The sequence below is a fragment of the Pinus tabuliformis genome, chromosome 9, assembly GCF_031772625.1.
Source record: "Pinus tabuliformis cultivar Carrire ecotype Pingquan chromosome 9, CPIR1, whole genome shotgun sequence".
In the NCBI taxonomy this organism is placed as follows: Eukaryota; Viridiplantae; Streptophyta; class Pinopsida; order Pinales; family Pinaceae; genus Pinus; species Pinus tabuliformis.
The window spans coordinates 301,059,349-301,081,104 of NC_142307.1; the positions used below are offsets into that span (position 1 = coordinate 301,059,349).

At 38.7% G+C, this 21,756-nt stretch overlaps 1 pseudogene; it reads left to right on the forward strand.

Moving 5' to 3' along the window:
* The window catches only part of LOC149148408 (oxoglutarate-dependent flavonoid 7-O-demethylase 1-like), a 77,858-nt pseudogene extending 63,502 nt beyond the window's left edge, over positions 1–14,356 (forward strand).
* The last annotated feature ends 7,400 nt before the right edge of the window (positions 14,357–21,756 follow it).

Consider the following 21,756-nt stretch of genomic DNA (forward strand, 5'->3'; position numbering starts at 1 on the left):
ATGTGTCCATCAACCACTATGTCTTTACCAAAGACAAAATCCAAGGGAGACCTTGGTATGAAACCAAAACAGGTCTCAAAAGGAGATCTCTGTGTAGAAGAATGTTTAGCCCGGTTGTAAGCATGTTGCACATAACACAAATGTTCATCCCAAAGCTTGGGATGCTTGCTGCAATATCCTCTGAGCAACTGGATCACTGTCCTGTTGACCACCTCTATTTGGCCATCTGTTTTTGGATGAAAGGTTGTGCTCTTCTTTAATCTGGTCTCCATCAATTCCCACAGACTCAACCAAAATTTCCCAACTAATTGGGAATCTTGATCAGCTACAATGGAAGTGGGTAATCCAAAATGAACCCATACATGATGAAAGAACAACTTTGTTGTTTGTTCAGCTGTAATCTGTTTGTTATAAGGTATTAAAATACACATTTCGCTCAACCTATCCATAATAACATATAAATAGTCATGACCTTTTATAGATTTAGGCAGTCCCCCAACAAAGTCCATGGAAACACTTTCCCAAGGATGAGAAGGAACTGGTAGTGGAGTGTACAAGCCTAGTTTTCTATTGTTGGGCTTGCTTTTAGCACACATGGTACACCCTCTTACATATCTAGAAACTGTTTCATGCATTTTTGGCCAATAACAAAATCTTTGCAGCTATGCAACTATTTTACTTACACCAAAGTGACCTGATATTAGAGAAGTGTGTGCTTCTCGAACTATATTTACTCTTCCGGTTTGAGGAATGCATAACTTTCCAAAATGATATAAGAGTTGGTCCTTAACATGATAATCCAATTCTTCTACTTGTTTGCCATGACTTAAAGTTGCATATACATCTTTGAAATCTATATCTTGAGCATATTGTTTAATGTAGCTTTCATGCAATACTGAGTTATGCTTAAGTATAGTGGATGCATTTATAATTGGTCTGGACAACATATCTGCAATTTTATTGTGTATGCCTTTTTTATATCTGATGACAATATGAAACTGTTGTAGAAAACCCATCCACCTATAGTGTCCCATTGATGCAACTTAGTTTGTGAGTGTAAATATTGAAGTGGTTGATGATCAGTATGTATAGCTGTCTCTTTTCCCATTAGATAATGTTTCAACTTTTTCACACTCTGTACTAATGCATACAATTCTTTATCATTTGTGGGATAATTAACTACTGCATAATTAAATGTCTCATAATGATAACATATGGCTTTACCGTGCTGCATCAACACTGTTCCCATGGCATAGTCACTGGCATCTGTTTCAATCTCAAATGGTCTTTGAAGATCGGGCAGTGCTAGTGTTGGTGTTGTACTAATCTTTTCTTTTAGGGTGTCAAAGGCTTTCTGCTATTTGCCTCCCCAATAGAACACCTTGTTCAATCCTGTTAAAGCATGTAAGGGAGCTATAATCAAGGAAAAGTTAGCAATAAACTTTCTCCAATAATGTGCTGCTCCTAGGAAGCTTCTAACTTCTGTAGCAGATTTGGGTTTAGGCCAGTTTACAGTGACTGCAACCTTAGAAGGATCTATCTTCAATTCACCACCCCCTACAATATGACCCAAATAATACAAAGATGTTTTTCCAAATTCACATTTTGATAGCTTAACAAAAATATTTTCTCTTTTTAAAGCATCTAGAGTCTGGTTTACATGCTTCAAATGGTCTTCCCATGTTTTACTAAATATAAGAATGTCATCTAGATATACAATGACAAAATCATCAATAAAAGGCCTGAGTACATCATTCATTACTCTCATGAAAGTAGCAGGAGCATTAGTTAAGCCAAAAGGCATAACTAACCACTCATACAATCCCTGCTTTGTCTTGAAAGCAGTCTTCCATGCATCTTGCTCTGCAACTCTGACCTGATGGTAGCCACTATGCAAGTCCAAATTGGAAAAGTAAACAGCTTCTTTCAACTGATCTAATAGATCATCTATGCGAGGAAGGGGATAACGATTTTTTATCGTTATCTTATTCAGTGCTTGGTAATCAATGCACATTCTCCATGAGCCATCTTTCTTTCTCACCAAGACAATTGGAGACCCACATGGTGATGTGCTAGGTCTTATGAACCCTTTCTCGAGTAGCTCCTATACCTGCTTCTTGATTTCTGCATTCTCTAAAGCAGACAACCTTTTATACCTGTGGTTGTGATTTTTGTTTCATCCCTTGAGTCTGACCCTAAATCCTTCTGAATAGCTACAGCAATCTTCTTCTTTTTGCCATTGTACTTTTTGGGTTTCAACTCTAGATGCAGAATCCAGCAGTGTTCATCATCATGCCCATCCTTCTTGCAGTGAGTGCACAAAGGTTTGGCCTCTTGTACAACATTTTCCTTCCTCTCTTTTCCTTGTTCTTGCTTGCAGTGGGTCTTTTCCTTGTTCTTTCTTGCAGTGGGTCTTAATGATCCCCCAACTTCTGGGTTCACATTCTTGCCTCTAGCCTCTAGATGTGTACCTAAATAGATACCTCATCTAAGCTAGTAGGATTAAACATGAGAATGGTATGTCTCAAATAACTATGTAGACCACCTATATACTTCAACAGAGTTTCAGGTGAGTTTAAAGAAATGCCTAGAATCAACGCTCTTTTTCTAAATTCTTGGGTGTAACTTCGTACACTTTTCCCTTTCAATTGGCGAAGATTTTGCCAACTCATCATAGCTTGATTCATATAAGCTAGTGGATAAAATTGTTTTTTAATTGCAAAAACAAATTCACTCCAGACAGAAAGGATTTTACCATGCTTCTTCATGTCAGCTTATGTCCTGCCTTCCCACCATACCAAGGTAGTGCCTCCAAGGTGTAGGCTGGCCAGCTGAATCTTACTACTGCCTGAATCAATGTTGTGCACCCTGAAATACACATTAATCTGTCTAATCCAATTATCCAGCTTCTCTGCATTCAACTCTCCATTATATATCGGCAAATCAAATTTAACATCTAATTTAATCAAGGATGTCTTCTTTTTATTTCAGGGCTATTAGGAGGTGTGGGAAGCTTTTCTTCTTTCCCTTTGCCTTTAGAATGGTCATTGAGGAGAGATTATTCTGCTCCTTTATCTTGTTTGGAGTTTGATGAATCTTCGTCTCTACCTTTCTTAAATTCTCTATACATTTCCTCTACCATGGCTCTCATGGTCATGAAACTATCCATGAACTGAGAGTCTAATTCCAAGGGAATTTCTTCTGCCATTTTCCTCCTAGGATAGACTCTTCCAATTTTTGGGTTAGCTTCAACCAATTCCCCTTCTCCTAATTTGAGCTTTGTCCTAGTTAGCATTCAACAACAAAATCCAGCACAATCTTGTCTAACCTTAACAACCTAGAGCTCTGGTACCACTTGATCTGAAATTGATCTAAGACAATTAATAAGGTATTACAGACTCATGTGCATGGATATGCCTATGTTATTTTGTGCAATGGATCAATAAGATTGTGAAATACACAGGCACTGAAGTAGTTAAAAAAAACATAACAAGCAAACATATAAACATAACAAGTTTAATAAGGAGTTCACCCAACACTCCCGGGCCACGTCTCCTGGTCCAGCCTTCAGTGGTGGCCTCTCTATTATGTTTTCAAAGCAGAGTTTTTACAACAGTGAGCTCAATTTGAGTCTCACACAATAGAAATAAATCAGCAAGACTATTCTTGGATCCCCCAAGTCTCTAGAGTACACAGACTCTCCTTACCGACTCTCGACCTCTATTGGTCACAGTAGTATGAGCCCAATCTGAGACTCATACATGACAGACATATACAGAGGAGTTCGCTTGAACCTCTCAAGCCCTTTCTGGAGTACACAGACTCCCTGACTTTCTCTGGCTCTGTTTTAACTCTGGCTTGATGCTCTCTGCTCTCAACTTTGCTAACTTACCTCCCCCCTTCTCACTTTGTCTGTCAATTTGTGGCTTTAAAGCCAATCTACTTTCTGACTGTTCGTTTCCGCTTCTCGGCTTTCCGGTTCCCCTACCTCTGTCCATCTGAATCCCTCTATTTTGCGTAATCATCACCATATAACACCTCACAGGGAGGTGGCCACCTATTTCGTAACGAACTGAGTGTCAGTACTCTTGGACATTTTCAAAACGACCATTTAATCCGTTAACTCCAAGAATGCCCGCGAAACACGACCTTATTCCAACGCATCATCCTCCTTGGACTTCAAATCTTATAGAACTCTGCATGTTTACCACATCAAGTCCGGTCACCCATCAGAACGCATCTCCACCATTGATCTTGAGCCTCCAAATCCTACAGTCACCATTCATATCGGGTGGGTAAGTAACATGATGTTTACGCTCCGATGTGAGCGGTTTTCTCTCTCTTCCGCCGGACACGTGGCTGTTGGCATTATGTTTCTGGTATGGCTATATGTTACAGATGTTGTACTTGATGGCAACTCCCGTGGCAAGGCTCTAAATTTGTTGAAAATTCAAAAGTACACAGGAAATCAGTTCAGAAGGTGTGTACCCGCAGGTACACCATGCAGGGACCGCGTCCACATACGCAGGCCAGCCGTTCAGGAGGTGCGTACCCTAGTGCACACATTTCAAGGCAAAGAAATTCACATGTGGGGTTTTCTTATGTTTTACTCTTGGTATTTAGCCGACAGTATTGGGTTATTATGGTGTCGGCTCGTGGTATTGTTCCATGATTTTAGGAGGAGCTTGCCTATATAAAGCAAAGGAGATCACTTGGCTAAGCATCTTTTGCAATTGAATATCTTTAGATCTGAAATATTGGGTTATGGTCTTAAAAGCTTGATCTATATGAAAGGGAAGTTGAAGACGAATCTGTGAAGGGTGATCTCTCGAGCGCATGATCAGATCTGAGCAACTGTGCCACTCTGGTGGACTGCCTATTCGGCCCTAATCAGAAGGACGCAGGTGTCTAACAGAAGAGTTGTGTGGGTACGTAGAGCAGAAACAGAAGATCTGCGTCGGTACGCAGAGCAGAAACAGGAGGCCTGCGTGGGTACGCAGAGCAAAAGAAGGAGAGTTGCGTGGGTATGCAGAGCGACTAAGGTTCAGGTGCGTACGCATAGTAAAAGTACGCGGCGCGATAGTATTTCTGGGTGCGTACCTGCAGTAACAGTACGCAGTGCGGTTGAAGGAACAATGCGTGGGCACGCAGCGCGGCAGAAGGATCTCTGCGGGTAAACGCAGGGAAGCAGAAGGTGAATTGCGTGGCGACGCAGGCCACAGAAGGGAAAACTGCGTCTCTGTCTTAAAATGTTCTGTTGATTGAATTTTTCTGTTGATAAGGTGTTCTGGGTTAGTTTTGTTATTGCTGATCTGATAAATGTAGTGGACTGTAACTTTTATGTACTTGATGCTTTATGAAAAGAAGTAGGGGGTTGTAGCTCCCTTCCAGGAGAGACTGGAAGACGAGAGAGAGAGTTGTAGCTCTCTGCAGGTTGCAGCCTGTGTACTGGTAAAGGACTGCACCAGTACAAAACCATTGTAAAAGGAGTTTCTAATTTGAAAGAAGATAGAGACATATTGCAGCAGGTGGTTTTCACCCACATTGGGTTTCCACCTTACATCTTGTGTTCTTTGGTGTGACTATCTGTTTTCCTTGTTCATGTTCATTATTTTATGGTACTGACATGCAAAAATAATTCAAAGAACAAATAAGGAAGATTTATTAAAAGAATTTGATAATACTGATTCACCCCCCCTCTCAGTATTATTTCCAACAATTGGTATCAGAGCAGGTCCTTCAGAGAAGCTTGATCGCTTGAAGGTAGATCGTTCATCATGAGCAACTACGAGAGAGAAGCATCAATCAGGCCACCAGTTTTTGATGGGACAAACTTCAATTATTGGAAGGTAAGAGTTACTGCCTATCTTCAATCTCTTGGTACAAAAGTTTGGGACATCGTAGAGACAAGCTACGCTTTTCCTTCAGCTACTCCTACAGATGCAGCCGAGAAAAAGAAGTATGAAACAAATGCGAAAGCAATCAGTACTCTATTAGGATGTATATCTCAATCAGAATTCATGAAGGTAATGCACTATAAATCCGCAAAGGAGATATGGGACAAAATTGTCACAAGCTATGAAGGAGATGAACAGGTAAAGCGTGCTAAACTTCAAACTCTCAGAATTCAGTATGAGACTCTCAAAATGTATAATGATGAAAGTGTGGCTAACTATTTTCTTCGGGTAGATGAGGTTGTTAATTGTATGAAAAAATTGGGTGAAGAAATAAAAGAGGTTATTGTAGTTGAAAAAGTCCTAAGATCATTGTCTCCCAAGTTTGAATCTAAAGTATCTGCAATAGAAGAAAAGGAAAATCTACGAATTCTTACTATGTCTCAGCTACATGGAATTCTAACTGCTTATGAAATGAGAAAGGGAGGTCCATCAGACAAAAGAGAAGCTGCTTTCAAGGCATCAGGCAAAGGAGATTATTATGAAGCAAGCCACAAAGAAGAGGAAGAAGAATCAAATTTTGTCAGAAATCTTCAAAGAGGTTCTAGAAGGTTCAGAGGTAAGTTACCCTTTAAATGTTTTGCCTGTGGAAGAGTAGGTCATTATGCTACAAAATTTCCTTATAAGGATAAAGGAAAGGAACCTGCTAGGTGGAACAAGAAACAGAACGCAAATAAGAAAATCTACTACACTCATGAAGATAGTGATGGTCTATCAAACAGTGATGAAGATGGACAAGGTAATGAATATAAGTTGTTAATGGCACTTGAAGATGATGATTATATGAATGCTATAGATGTGGATAACCTTTATGATGAAATTACTAGACTCAAGAGATGTATAGAAGAAAAGAACATGATCATTGATACTCTACAATTTCAAATTGATGAAAAGGAAAAACATCTTGAAAAATTAGAAGGTGAAATTGTTGGCCTTAGAAAAGAGATTGAGAAAACAAAAGCTATTAATCTCAAGTTTGTCAAGGGATCTGAAACTTTGGATGAGATTATTAATGTGCATCGGTCTCCACTAAACAAGACAGGTCTGGGCTATAATGGAGAAACTTCTCAAGCATCCACCTCAAAAAGATATCTTGATGCAGCAAGAAGAAATGAGCAAAAGCACAATGAAGATCATCAGGTAAAGCAGGGACGAATTACAAACAGAAACTATCAAGGGCAATCCATCTTAAGGGTGAACAAAAGCTACAACCAGCCACAGGTAAAATCTTCTCAATTTGGTTCAAGAATAGATGACAATAGAAATTACAATCAATTGGCTGGTAGATTCGATAACCGCAGAAGTTTCTTCAATGGACAATGCTTTTCTTGCCATAACTTTGGTCACAAAGCAGCTCAATGTGTTGCATATAAAACGATCATGACTAGGGAAGCTCAAAAACAAAGAAGTATGACCGGGATTACAAAAAGGACCTATAACAACTTTTCGGTTCTTGAAAATGAAGTTGAATGTTCTATTTGCAATAACTTTGGTCATGAAGACTCTGAATGCAGGAGCAGGTTTCAGCAGAAAAAAGGAACAAGCCTCAAGCACCAAAACATGGAGAATAAAGGAACCATAAACAGAAAGATGTGGGATAGAATTTTATGCAGAGGGATAGGAAAATCTATGGTACATTGACAGTGGATGTTCGAAGCATATGACAGGTGATAAAGAAAAACTTGAGTCATATTCTGCTCTAGAAAAAGGAAAGAAAGTCTCTTTTGGAAATGATACTCCTGCAACTATAAAAGGAAAAGGCATTGCTCAGTTAAAAGAAAAGGTCAAGGCTGGAAATGTTTTGTATGTTGATGGATTGAAGCATAATCTTCTAAGTGTCAGCCAGATGTGTGATCAAAGAACCGAGGTTATATTCCGATCAAATGGATGTCTTGTTCGTGATCTTGATACAGGTAAAATAGTGATCAAAGGCAAAAGAACTCCAAATAACCTGTACATATTTGAAGAAGGACAACAACAATGCTATCTGAGCAAGGATGATGAGCACTAGTTATGGCACCGGAGGTTGGGACATCTAAGCTTTTCACAAATAAGGAAAGCATGCAAATATCAGGCAGTTCACGATCTTCCAGATATCAAAATTCCTGACAACACCATATGCAAATCATGTCAGTTTGGAAAACAAACCAGAACTAACTTTCCAGAGAAGGAAGGATCAGCTAGCATGCCTCTTGAGCTAGTACATACAGATACATGCGGTCCATTCAGGAAAAGAACACCTAGAGGAGAAGAATACTTGATATTATTCATTGACGATTTCTCCAGGTTTGTCTGGCTAGGACTTATGAATCACAAAGATGAAGCATTCGAAAAATTCAAATCCTTCAAAGCTTTGGTTGAAAATGAATCAGGTCACAAGATTAAGTGCCTCAGATCCGACAGAGGTGGGGAGTTTACCTCAAATGAATTTTTCGATTTATGTGAAGAACATGGGATAAGAAGAGAATTCTCTACAGCTAGAACTCCTCAGAAAAATGGAGTTGTGGAAAGAATGAACAGAACAGTCCAACAAATGGCTCGTGCTATGCTTGATGATTCAGGAACTCCCACAACTTTCTGGGGTGAAGCTGCACATGCTGCGGTTATTATTCTTAACAAAACAAATGTCTGGGTGAACAGCACTCAAACTCCTCATGAGCTCTGGAGTGGTAGGACTCCTTCGGTAAAGCACTTCAAAATCTTTGGGAGCAAATGCTATATCAAGAATACTGATGAGCAGCTTGGCAAACTTGAACCTAGAGCAGATGAAGGCATTCTTCTTGGTTACTCTCCACATAGCAAAGCATACAAATGCTACAATAAAAGACTTGGCAGAATTGTTGACAGCATTGATGTAGTGGTTGATGAGAAGGGATACATTCCTAGGCAAGTACATCATGAAGACATCGAAGAAGATGAAGGCTACCCCCAACGACAGAATGATGAAGAAGAAGAACCTCAAGAAGAACCAGAGGAGCAAACAAGAATTGAAGAAAAGACTCCATCCAGATATGTTCAGAAGAATCATCCAGAATCTCAGATTATGGGGCAGAAAGAAGCAGGTGTACAAACAAGAAGAACAGTTGCAGAGGCTTCAAGCTATTTGGCATTACTCTCCTCTACTGAACCACAAAATGTGAAAGAGGCATGCAAAGATGAATGTTGGGTGAAAGCAATGGATGAAGAACTTGAGCAAATCGAAAAGAACAACACTTGGGAGCTGGTTCCTAGACCAAAGGATAAGAATGTTATCGGAACAAAATGGGTCTTCAAAAACAAATTGAATGAAAATGGAGAATTAATTAGAAACAAGGCCAGACTTGTTTGTAAAGGGTATGCGCAGCAAGAAGGAATAGACTTTGAAGAAACCTTTGCTCCTGTTGCAAGACTTGAGGCCATCCGAATGTTCCTTGCTCTCTCAAGTTTTCAAAACTTCAAAGTATTTCAAATGGACGTGAAATCAGCTTTTCTAAATGGAGACTTGGAAGAAGAAGTATACATTGAACAGCCAGATGGGTTCATTCTTGGAAATGATCCAAATCTTGTATGCAGATTGAAAAAGGCTCTTTATGGTCTCAAACAAGCTCCAAGGGCTTGGTACTACCGTTTGGACAAATATCTTCATCAACAAGGTTTTTCAAAAGGATCAGCAGATAGCAATCTTTATATAAAAGTTGAAAATGAAAAATTGCTAATACTTGTTGTGTATGTAGATGACATTATTTTTGGGAGAAATGAAGAAGCTATGAGTCAAAGCTTTGCCTTGGTCATGCAGAAAGAATTTGAAATGTCCTTGCTAGGAGAACTGACATATTTCCTTGGTTTGCAAATCCAACAAAAAGAAGGAGGAATCTTTTTATCTCAAACCAAGTATCTCAAACAGATTTTGAAGAAATATGGTATGGAAGATGCAAAACCAGTATGTACACCCATGGTCACAGGATGTAGCCTTAGTGCAAATGATGAATCTGCAGCAGTACACCAACCAACCTACAGATCTATGATTGGAAGTTTACTTTATTTGACAGGTACCCGACCGGACATCATGCATGCAGTTGGAATAGTTGGAAGATTTCAGGAAAATCCGAAGGAGACTCATCTTCAGGCAGTAAAGAGAATTTTCAAATATCTTCAAGGGACTCAAAATTATGGCTTATGGTATCCTAGAGATACAGATCTTACACTTCATGCTTATACAGATGTAGATTGGGCCGGAAGCGTGGATGACAGGAAAAGCACAAGTGGTGGTGCGTTCTTTATGGGTTCCAGACTGGTATCTTGGTTCAGCAAGAAACAGAGTTCAATTGCCTTGTCTACAGCTGAAGCGGAATATGTTGCTGCTGCATCTTGTTGCACCCAACTCCTTTGGATGATGCAGACCTTGCAGGATTTTCAAATCACTTGTACACCACCAATCCTCATCTTATGTGATAACACAAGTGCAATCAGCATCTCAAAGAATCCTGTTATGCATTCGAAAACCAAGCACATACCAATCAAGTACCATTTTCTCCGGGAACAAGTACTTGAACAGAAGGTCAAGTTGGAGTATGTTCCTTCTAAGGAACAAGTTGCTGATATTCTCACTAAACCATTGCCCAGGGACACTTTTGAATACCTCAGGCAAAAGCTGGGGGTTGTTGATGCATCATCTTATTTTTGAACCTTTTCTGATTGATGGTACAAGTTCAGGGGGAGCATATAATGCATTGTTGGCATTATGGAGGATGGTCAGAAGGAGATCTTGGAAATAGCTGCAATATGTCTCTATCTCTTTCATGGAGGATTATGGTTCTTTGTTACAGATCTAGTTCATATTCAGGGGGAGCATGTTCTTAGGGGGAGCATACCCCTTTGCCCTTGATGTCAAAGGGGGAGAATGAAGATGAAGCTGAAGATTGTGAGGTTGCCATCAAGTCCAAAGGGGGAGATTGTTGGCATTATGTTTCTGGTATGGCTATATGTTACAGATGTTGTACTTGATGGCAACTCCCGTGGCAAGGCTCTCAATTTGTTGAAAATTCAGAAGTATGCAGGAAATCATTTCAGAAGGTGCGTACCTGCAGGTACACCATGCAGGGACCGCGTCCAGATATGCAGGCCAGCCATTCAGGAGGTGCGTACCCCAGTGCACACATTTCAAGGCAAAGAAATTCACATGTGGGGTTTATTTATGTTTTACTCTTGGTATTTAGCCGATGGTATTGGGTTATTATGGTGTCGGCTCGTGGTATTGTTCCATGATTTTAGGAGGAGCTTGCCTATATAAAGCAAAGGAGATCACTTGGCTAAGCATCTTTTGCAATTGAATATCTTTAGATCTGAAATATTGGGTTATGGTCTTAAAAGCTTGATCTATATGAAAGGGAAGTTGAAGACGAATCTGTTAAGGGTGATCTCTCGAGCGCATGATCAGATCTGAGCAACTGTGCCACTCTGGTGGACTACCTATTCGGCCCTAATCAGAAGGACGCAGGTGTCTAACAGAAGAGCTGCGTGGGTACGCAGAGCAGAAACAGGAGATCTGCGTCGGTACGCAGAGCAGAAACAGGAGACCTGCGTGGGTACGCAGAGCAGAAGAAGGAGAGCTGCGTGGGTACACAGAGCGACTAAGGTTCAGGTGCGTACGCATAGTAAAAGTACGCGGCGCGATAGTATTTCTGGGTGCGTACCTGCAGTAACAGTACGCAGTGCGGTTGAAGGAACAGTGCGTGGGCACGCAGCGCGGCAGAAGGATCTCTGCGGGTATACACATGGAAGCAGAAGGTGAATTGCGTGGCGACGCAGGCCACAGAAGGGAAAACTGCGTCTCTGTCTTAAAATGTTCTGTTGATTGAATTTTTCCGTTGATAAGGTGTTCTGGGTTAGTTTTGTTATTGATGATCTGATAAATGTAGTGGACTGTAACTTTTATGTACTTGATGCTTTATGAAAAGAAGTAGGGGGTTGTAGCTCCTTTCCAGGAGAGACTGGAAGACAAGAGAGAGAGTTGTAGCTCTCTGCAGGTTGCAGCCTGTGTACTGGTAAAGGACTGCACCAGTACAAAACCATTTTAAAAGGAGTTTCTAATTTGAAAGAAGATAGAGACATATTGCAGCAGGTGGTTTTCACCCACATTGGGTTTCCACCTTACATCTTTTGTTCTTTGGTGTGACTATCTGTTTTCCTTGTTCATGTTCATTATTTTATGGTACTGACATGCAAAAATAATTCAAAGAACAAATAAGGAAGATTTATTAAAAGAATTTGATAATACTGATTCACCCCCCCCTCTCAGTATTATTTCCAACAGTGGCACTCCTTGTGTGGCATCAGGCGGGACTCGATTGAAACCACTTACTGCTCGAAGCCCTTTCAATATTCTGCTGGTTTTTTTGGGACCCTACTTCTAACAGAATCAGCGCGATATCTGTTGCATTTTATAACTTTTTGGGTTTGGGCGCTCGGGGCTTTTCCTTCTTTGAGGGGTTTTCCTTGTCGTTAATCGCATATTAGAAACTAACCCCGTTTCTTAAATTGATCTCTGGTTTTGCTAATTTCTGACAGTGTGCGTTACCATGGGCCGATGGTCTGTGCACTTGACTGACAGTCCTCGTTGCTTCGCACTATTCAAAAATTGCAACTATTTCGAGGATATCTCTGATAAGCTTGCTCTTTATAAGACCTTGAAACTTTGGCATGATTTTTAAAAGTTCATGAAAACTTAGAGAGTGTTCTAGGATCCAATTCGGATCAATCGTGTCTTTCCCCTATTGAGAGTATTCATATATTTACTAGTCTTGATCCATCTTAAATAGGGATTTTACATGAGTCTAGAGGAATCTAATTTCTTCACTTACAACTTGTTTTTTGTTTTTACCAGAGACATCATTTGAATGTTTTATATAGCTATTAAAAAAAAAAATTGGTCGAGGTTTGGAATCAACTCCAATTTCACTACCTACTACGAATCTGGAATCCTCATCACCTTCCATGGATGCTCTTCTAAAACAATTTGAAAGACTTTAGAGACCAATTGATCTCGTGCAGACGCTACATGAAATCCAAGTGAAGCAAGTCCTTGCACGCTAAATCATTCGTTCGGAACAAAGACCATCTCATCCTCCTCAAGTCCAGCAATCTCTTCCTGTCATTGATCTAATAGGCCTAGAAGACATTGATCAAAGCTTCAAGATTGTCAGTCAAATAGCCCAAGCATCTCAGGAATGGGGTTTCTTTCAGGTTTGTCATTGCAATCACATTTTTTGCTTCTCTTTTCTTTATCCAACCAATTTCCTGGTCGCTTGGGATTACGATTTCATGGGTTTTCAATTGTTTTGAAGATAATAAATCATGGCATACCTCTGTCATTGCTAAAGACTGTGAAACGGGTTTCACCAGAGTTCTTTGATCTTTCTGTTGAAGAGAAACGAGAATAGTGACCTGTGAGGCCTGATCTTCACCTGCTCGAAGGCTATGGCCATTTTTTTGACATCTCTAATGACACGGTCTTGGATTAGATTGATTCTCTTTCTCATTATATTTCTCCAGAGTGGACCAAAGCAGTTGAGCACTAGCCCAAAAACCCCTCCACATATAGGTACAACTCTATACAGATATACATACACATTGTGAAACCTTGATAATGAGCTAATTGCATCCATTCTGATACATTTTTGTGTGCATTGTGAAGAGAAACATATGAAAAAGACAGCAAAGAGGTAATGAGGGTTATGGAGAAGTTGTTGGGTTTTCTTTCCAAGGGTTTGGAGCTGGACCCAAAGTATATCCAAACCCTCAATAAGGAAACCCTGCTCCAACTGAGAATCAATTATTACCCTCCTTTCCCTTAGCCAGATATGGTGAATGGGCTTAAACCCAATTCAGATGGCGATATGCTCATTATTCTGCTGGATGATGGGGTGGATGGTCTCCAGGTTCGGAAAGATGAGGATTGGTTCACTGTGCCCTCTGTTCCTGGAGCTCTTATTATCAATATCAGGGATTTTTTACAGTTCAATGAAATTATTTCAACTCTTTTTTGGATTTTAATTATTTCCGTGATTTGGACTATTTCCTTGGGGTTACACCTTGACCGGAATTTTTGTAAAATATTTAAGGGGTTGTGCAATGGCAGATAGTAAGCAATGGGAAATACAAGACTGTCGAGCACAGACTCACATGTCCATGGCCATGTTTTTGAGTCCACAAAATAGACTCGCATGTCCATGGCCATGTTTTTGAGTCCACAAGAGGATGTGTTGATTGATACTGCTCTCGAACTAATCGATGCAGCTCATCCCAGCTTGTAAAAAGCCGTTAAAGCTGGGGAGTATGGAACAGAGTTTATGAGTAAGGATCTTCGAGGAAAAGACGTTGTACATGCTTTACATATAGAACAGGTGCAGGAAGTCCATGTCTAATCCTTCAGTCCCATTTCTATAAGATGTATATCTAGAGAACTATTCAAAGTATTTGAGTGGAAACTCTAACTATAAGATAGTTGTAGGTGTTTTGAGTGGAAGATATAATTTGCAAGTATATTATATTATATTATATATAATTTTATTGATATAATTTGTAGTTATATTATATTATATATAATTTCATTGCGTGTGGTTTGGGCGTTTTGAATGGAAAATTTAACTTGGAGGTATATTATATATGTTTGGGAGTTTTATTGAGAAATCTCGTAGATTTTTTTTGTAGTAATTGGGCTTTGTTGGGTAGTAATTAAGATTTGTAGTTAAATGTTGATTTGTGTTGTTTAAACTGGTTTTTTACACCCTCAAAAATTCCTAGGACACTTCTATTGTGAAGAGTTCACCTGTCAAATCTTGTGATTTCAATAAATCCCTACCAGATTCTAGACAAATTAGATTGGAAAATAAACCAGAAAACTTTTCAAAAAGTGTAATAAGTAGACACTACCTATATGTTGTATATATATGTTTAACTTCATTGCATGTGTTTAGTTTTTTTTTTGAATAAATAGATATAACTTCATTGCACTTGTTTAGTTTTTGAATAAATGGATATTAGATCTAAGATTTTTGTGATCCATATTGTAATATATTGTAATAGTAATGTCTTTTGGATTAACACATCATTATGATTTTTAAATAAATGGATATTTAATATTTTTATTATAAGTTTTATTTATTTAAAAATAAACTAAAGTATTGTTTTTAAAATAGTAGTAAAATAATACTTTTAATATTTTTTATAAAATACAAATTTGATTAAAATATTAATAATCATCATATGAAATATGGAAACATTAAGTAATTTGTCAATATATGTATATGTATGAACTTTAGGTGGAAGGGGGTTTGGTCAATTTTGTTTTTTATTGATAATGGATGGGCGAATTTAATGAAGAGCGAATATGCCAAGCATATTCTTAGTGTGAGTGTTCAATCAACCGCTCAGCAAAGGGGAAAAGGAGACGTGGTAAGGTTGGATTTTGAAATGTTGTCGCGGTGTAGTAAAACTGAGTTGATGAATTTTGTTTAATATTGTATGTTATTTTCTCAAACAAATACTGATTTCATCTTCATTTAATAATTAAGCACCATGCATTTAATAAATTAATTTAATATGTTAGAAAAAATGAAATATGATAGATTCATCATGAAAGTTATTAAAAGTTAAATAATGTGATTAAATAATTTGTTCAACTGAAGTATAATTAAATAAGTACTTGTCCAATAGTCATAAAATAAAATAATATCATAAACAAAAAAAAAAATTAATATGTTACAGAAAAGGCGCAAACATGAAACATGATAGATTCATCATCAAAGTTATTACGAGTTAATTAATGCGATGAAATAATTTGTTCAAGTCATGTATAATTAAATAACTACTTGTCTTATAGTCATAAAATAAAATAATATCATAAATGGATTTTTATTTAATAATTAAGCATGATGCATTTAATAAATTAATTTAATATGTTAGAAAAAAAACCAAAACAAAACAAAAACATGATAGTTTCATGATGAAGGTTACTAAAGATTAATAACAGTTATGCATAAATGCATAAAATTTAATGTAATTAAAAAATTTGTTGAAGTAAACTATAGTTAAATAAGTATTTCTCCTACCACTACTTACTGTTGGTAGAATGTGATGTTGCTTGGTAGCTTGGTAGCTTGATTCTCTACCACTCCTTCGTGTTTCTCGATTGAGATAACTACTTGTAGCAATCGTTAGTGATTACTGTTTCTAGAATGTCGACACTCGCACAAGTGTTAATAGTGGTGGATACTAAAACAAGTGGCATGAGGGTGGATTCTAAAACGGGTGCCATGGTGGTGGATGGTAAAACTGCTTGCATGCTCGCGAAATTTCATATTTATGGAAGGTTGTTGTGTCATGTTGTTGTTTCTTGGACTTTGGTGTTGCAATAAAAATGCTTGGGTGGTCTTCGATTTCTAAGGTTGGCGTTGCAGAGGAAGAGTAGGGTGTTCGTCTCTCCTTAAATGAGTAAGACAACTTGCCAGCATTTTTGTATTGAAAGATTGAATTTCCATTTAAATTTTTAATTCACATGCAAAGTTTTAATGAAAACTATAACAATAGCTGGTGAACGATACAAGCTTAGATCCATAAACAATTAAATAGTTTAAACGATTTATTGAAAGAATTTTTAGTTTTTTTAAGGCAAATGATTAGAAAAATTCTTGGTTTTTCTTGAAAATAGTATTGAACATGCTAATGACGTAGATTGGTAAGTGAACGCTGGTTAATTCCATGAGGGAAAATTCAAAGAATAGTTCAAGTCAATTGTGGAGAGGTAGCTAGCGTCGCATGGGCAAAAAGAAACCCTACAAACATAAGGTTGCTACCCTGTCGGACAGTTGAAGAAAATGTACTATTTGAAGAAAATCGAGTAAATAATTGATTAATTATCAACCATAGGCATTAAGATCCCGTACCTAATAATAATAATGATGTCGGCACAAACCCTATGAACCACATATCACTGTATATTTATTACAGCAGTCCACAAAAAACAAAATCCTCTGGGGTTGTAAAAGTATCCAACAACATATATTCTTAAAGCATAGTTAAACCTTAACACCATCCATTACAGAATGGAATAATAGATTCAAGAGTCAATGCTTGCAGCAAAATGTGCATTGAGACCCTTTTTATTTACAACTTAGAACCAACAACATCTCTATACGCTGCTGAAAATATGGCCCAGAAATAAAAAGAGAGAACTCGAAAAGTTAACCCAGTTAGGGTTTCCTTTCATTTATTTTCTAGTATTAGAAGAGGGTGTAAGGCTTTTTTCATCTAAGAGCCAATATGGGGAATAGCACACCGAAAACGAAAAAGGGTGTCGGTCAAGATTTAGACAACCGTGACGAGTCAAAAAGAACCAGTATAAACCCTGCGGTAGCGTAGTTGTACCATATACAAGGAAAAAGGGTAAATACAATCATCAATTCTGGAGTCAATTAGGGAATTATTAAGTCGTTTATGGGTGGTAAATAGATGAGGAGGTGAGATTAATCTGAACCATGCAAATGGCATAGAAGAAGCCCTACTACGCAAGATGAACCAACAAAAGAGAAATTCTCGTCACGACTTTGCTTTTAAAAGAATTAACCAACAACAATATTAATTAGGTAAAAAAAAACAAACCTGAAGTGAGACTTTGAGACTCTCGTAAACCCTTTGTATTTGACTGTATGGTAAGAGACATCATCACTACAAGGGAAAAATATTTAACTAGGAGATTGAAATAATTTAGAGGAAACCCATAAAAATGGTAGCCATGAAGAAAACCTTAAGTAAAAATTATCTTACGTGAGGGTTCGAACATACCCTGTAATGTTGAAAGAATCTTAGAATTAGGAACAATTTCCATGGTTTGATTGTACCAACTTTCTGAATGGGTAGACCCTTTTCAATAGCAGAGAGAAACACAGAGAACCAAGGAACGAGAAAATGAGACCCAACAAGGAGAGGGGGTGAGTTAGTTTCCCTATAACCCCCTCGATCAATCTCCAATGTCCAATGATCCCAATTCTAGAGAGTCGTGAATCCGAAAGCAAATTCCGAGAATGAACAACCAAGTGGACGGACCCGATTCTGTGTCCATAAAGTTTCGGACTAATCATGGAAGTCTGGAATCGGTCCCTCTATCCTCTTAACAAATGTACAAACTTATTTCAAGCGGAATTAAAAGAACAAAAATATGAACATTACATAATAAGTACCACAAAACTCATGATCGTGTATAATAGGATAGTGCTACTGTCATTTAAATTTTCATAATTCACAATGAAGAAATATTGCGCAAGGCAAGAATATCTAAACATTTGGAGACTGATGACAAAAAATAACAAAAAGAAACTTTGAATTCCATTCCCTTTCCAAACTGAACACATAGGTTTACTATTATATCAATAGGGAAGAGTAACTATCAAATTATAGCAAAAATAATTAAATTACAACTATTTATTTCTGACAATGTACACACTAGACATAGTAACTGTCAAACTTCAGTCAAACTAATTAGGTTACGCATATATATAAATTGATGTCAACATGTGACCAGAGGTTGACCCCTCTCAAAGGAGGAAGTGAGGACCAACAACAAAATCGTAAGTTAATACATCGGGTCGGGCTAAAACAAGTGTGATCAAGGTGGATATTGGTGGCCACCCGCCTATTCCACCTAGACCCCCCCCCCCCCATCAGTTTCATATGTTTCCTTGTACATTTAATCATTTATTATCTTTAGTAGTTTTTTAGGTCCTGAACTTCCGGAGCAGTTTTGACCCCCTAAACGGCCTTTTTTTGGGGTTCGTGGTAGGCCCATTACCTTATGCAACGGCCTGCAGTGAAACCTGTAGTACTTGGCAAGACCTTTCCAACAAGGTATAGTACGCGCCAAATGGAGATAATATGACCAAGTTACGACCCCGGGAAGTTGGTTGCCCAACTAACCCCTACGAGGCCCACAAACCCTTAGTTTTACATCTCCTAGGTTAGGGTTTTGGTTTTTTGTGGTTTTCTCATGTTTTCCAATAATAAATAGGATTTTGAGCCTCATTGTAACACGGTTCAAAGGCATGTAGCCGCCACATCTCTTCTCAGAGATAAGCTACCATCGCCTGAGCTATCTTATTTCCATTCTATTTGTAAGCATAGTTTAGTATTTTTCTATTAATGAAATGAAGTGTTTTTCTGTTGCATATATGTGTTTATGATTATATATGTAAGTTGTTGCATTCTTGTTTAAGTTCAAATCAATGGTATCAAAGTGGTCTTTTCTTTCTCATTTTTTCTTTGCATGTCCCCAACGAGGTTAGGGTATAAGGAGTTAGGGCTTGATTTGGTTGAACCATTGCAAGATTATCCTCGCAAAACCCGACGACCTCCGATGGTAGAAGAAAATAAAGATGAGGGGGCAGGGGATCCTTTCAAAATGTTGCTCGAAGAATCCCTCGAGCGATGGTAGCTTATCTTTGAGAAGAGATGTGGCGGCTACATGCCTATCAATTGTGTTACAATGACGCTCAAAGGCCTATTTATTATTGATAAACAATGGAAAACCCTAAACATCCAAAAACCTAACCCTAGGAGATGAAGCGCCAAACTATGGCCCCCGTTTGGGTAAATTGGTACATCAACTTCCCAAGGTCGTAACTTTGGCATACGATCCTTGTTTGATGCGCACAATACCTCATTAGAAAGATCTATCCGAGGAATAAAACTTTTGAGTGACCAACATCAATCTATAGCCCATGTTAGACCCATTTTTCCCAAAAAAAAATAATGTCGTTTAGGGCCTCAAAACGGCTCCGGATGTTTAGGACCCGAAAAACTGCCAAAAATAGTAAATTGTGTTACAAATAAGGAAACTGAAAAATAGAAAGAAATAATGGTGGGGGTCCAAGTGGAATAGCTGGGTGGTCACCAATATTCACATGGATCATTCCTCCACCCTTAGGAAGCAATGGTCCCCATTGCGTTGAGTTTCTCCATGAGATGAGGAAACTTCTGATGAACTTGGTCCCTAGTGAGCCACTTGCCCTGGTGAAGGAGTTGGCCTGCTTTGACAACTTGATATAGTTGGATCCTTTGTTGTCGGGTGTTTTTGATATGTGTGTCCTTGATCCAATCAATTGTGGCTTGTTCCATGCATTCTAGATTTAACTCTGTAGGTGTGAGTTGTTCTGCAATGTCTGATTTTTCCAACAATGGTGGGAAGTATTATCAAAGTTGATTCACATTGAACACTAGATGTAGGCTAAGGAATGGGGGAATGATGAGCTAAAATTAATTTTCTCCCATAGCCTTGGTAATTGTGTAAGGACCATATCGGAGTAGTCTGAGTTTCCGATAGGATCTGGTAAGGTGTTCCTTCTGCAAATGCAACCAAACTTCGTCACCCACCTGAAACTTGTGTGGCACCCGATGTTGATGATGTCGTTTCTTGTACTTGGCATTTGATTTCTCCAGAATTTTGTGGACCTATTGGTGGATGTGTTGGATGTGCTCAATGAAGTTGTCTTCCTTGTTAGCTTCGAACTAGACATGAGCCGAATCTTCTTGAATAGTTGCAAATGGTATGGCCACGGTAATGGGACATAGTAGATGGAATCCCAAACCCACTTGAAAAAGGTTGTTGCCAGTCGAGTTGTGGAGAGCCCGGTTATAGTTGTGTTGGACATAGGGGAGCCTCTAATCCCATATGCATGGATGCTTTGAGTTGTACATGCACAGAATGTGGATGATCATGCTATTGATGACCTTTGTCTGGCCATCAGTTTGGGGATGGAAAGTTGTGGACTTAATGAGCTTGGTATCCAACATTGACCAGAGACTGGACCAAAATGTACTGAGGAACCTATTGTCCCGTTCTGAGATGATAGATTGTAGGATCCTAAAGTGTGCCCACACTCGTTCAAAGAAGATTTTAGTAGTGGCTACTGTTGTGATATTCTTCTTGCAAGCCACCATAATGGTCATCTTAGAGAATCTGTCGACGACCACAAAAACACAGTCACTGCCATGCTTAGTAGAAGGAAGGTTGAACATGTAATCCATGGAGATGGATTCCCTAGGTTGACTAGGGGTAGCCAACAGAGTATAGAGGCCTTGATTATTGATGGTAGGTTTGGAAATGGTGCAGGAAGTGCAGGATTTGATGTACTTCCCGACATCCTATCGAAGATTCGGCCAATAGAAATACTTCTGCAATACTGCCACCATTTTCTCGGCCCTGAAATGCACAACGATCCGATTGTAGTGCGCTTCCCAAATAATATTGGCACACTCGCTTGAAGGAACACAAAGGTGTCCCAGGTGTCATAACATGGCATCCTAGAGGTGAAAATATGGAACTTGCTGACCCTCCAAGAGAGTCTGGTATGTGTGGCTGAATTATGGGTTGCTTTTGTAGAGAAGTGGCCAATTGGAAGTATTGTACCTGTTATCACTTAGAATTTCAGTCAATGTACTACAGTCCATGTACATAATGTTATCCCAAAGTTTTCATTGTCATGTGTGATGAATGGTTATAGTCTTGTGTGTAGTATTTAGGGATCATGTTTTAAAAAGGTGTTGATCTGAATCATTGCAAAAAACCGTTAGTCAATCTCCATCATAATTCTTTAAAGCATGTCATATCTTGTTTGCGTCATTGGTCCTTTGCGCAGTTTCGCAGCGCAGTTTGATTGGCCAATCTGGCAGCGTAATGATGTTTCCGCCTTTTCGTAGCGTGTGATGTATCAGCCATTTCGCAGCAAATTCTGTCCATTTATAGCTGCTTGCGCTATGAAATCGGGGATTCGGG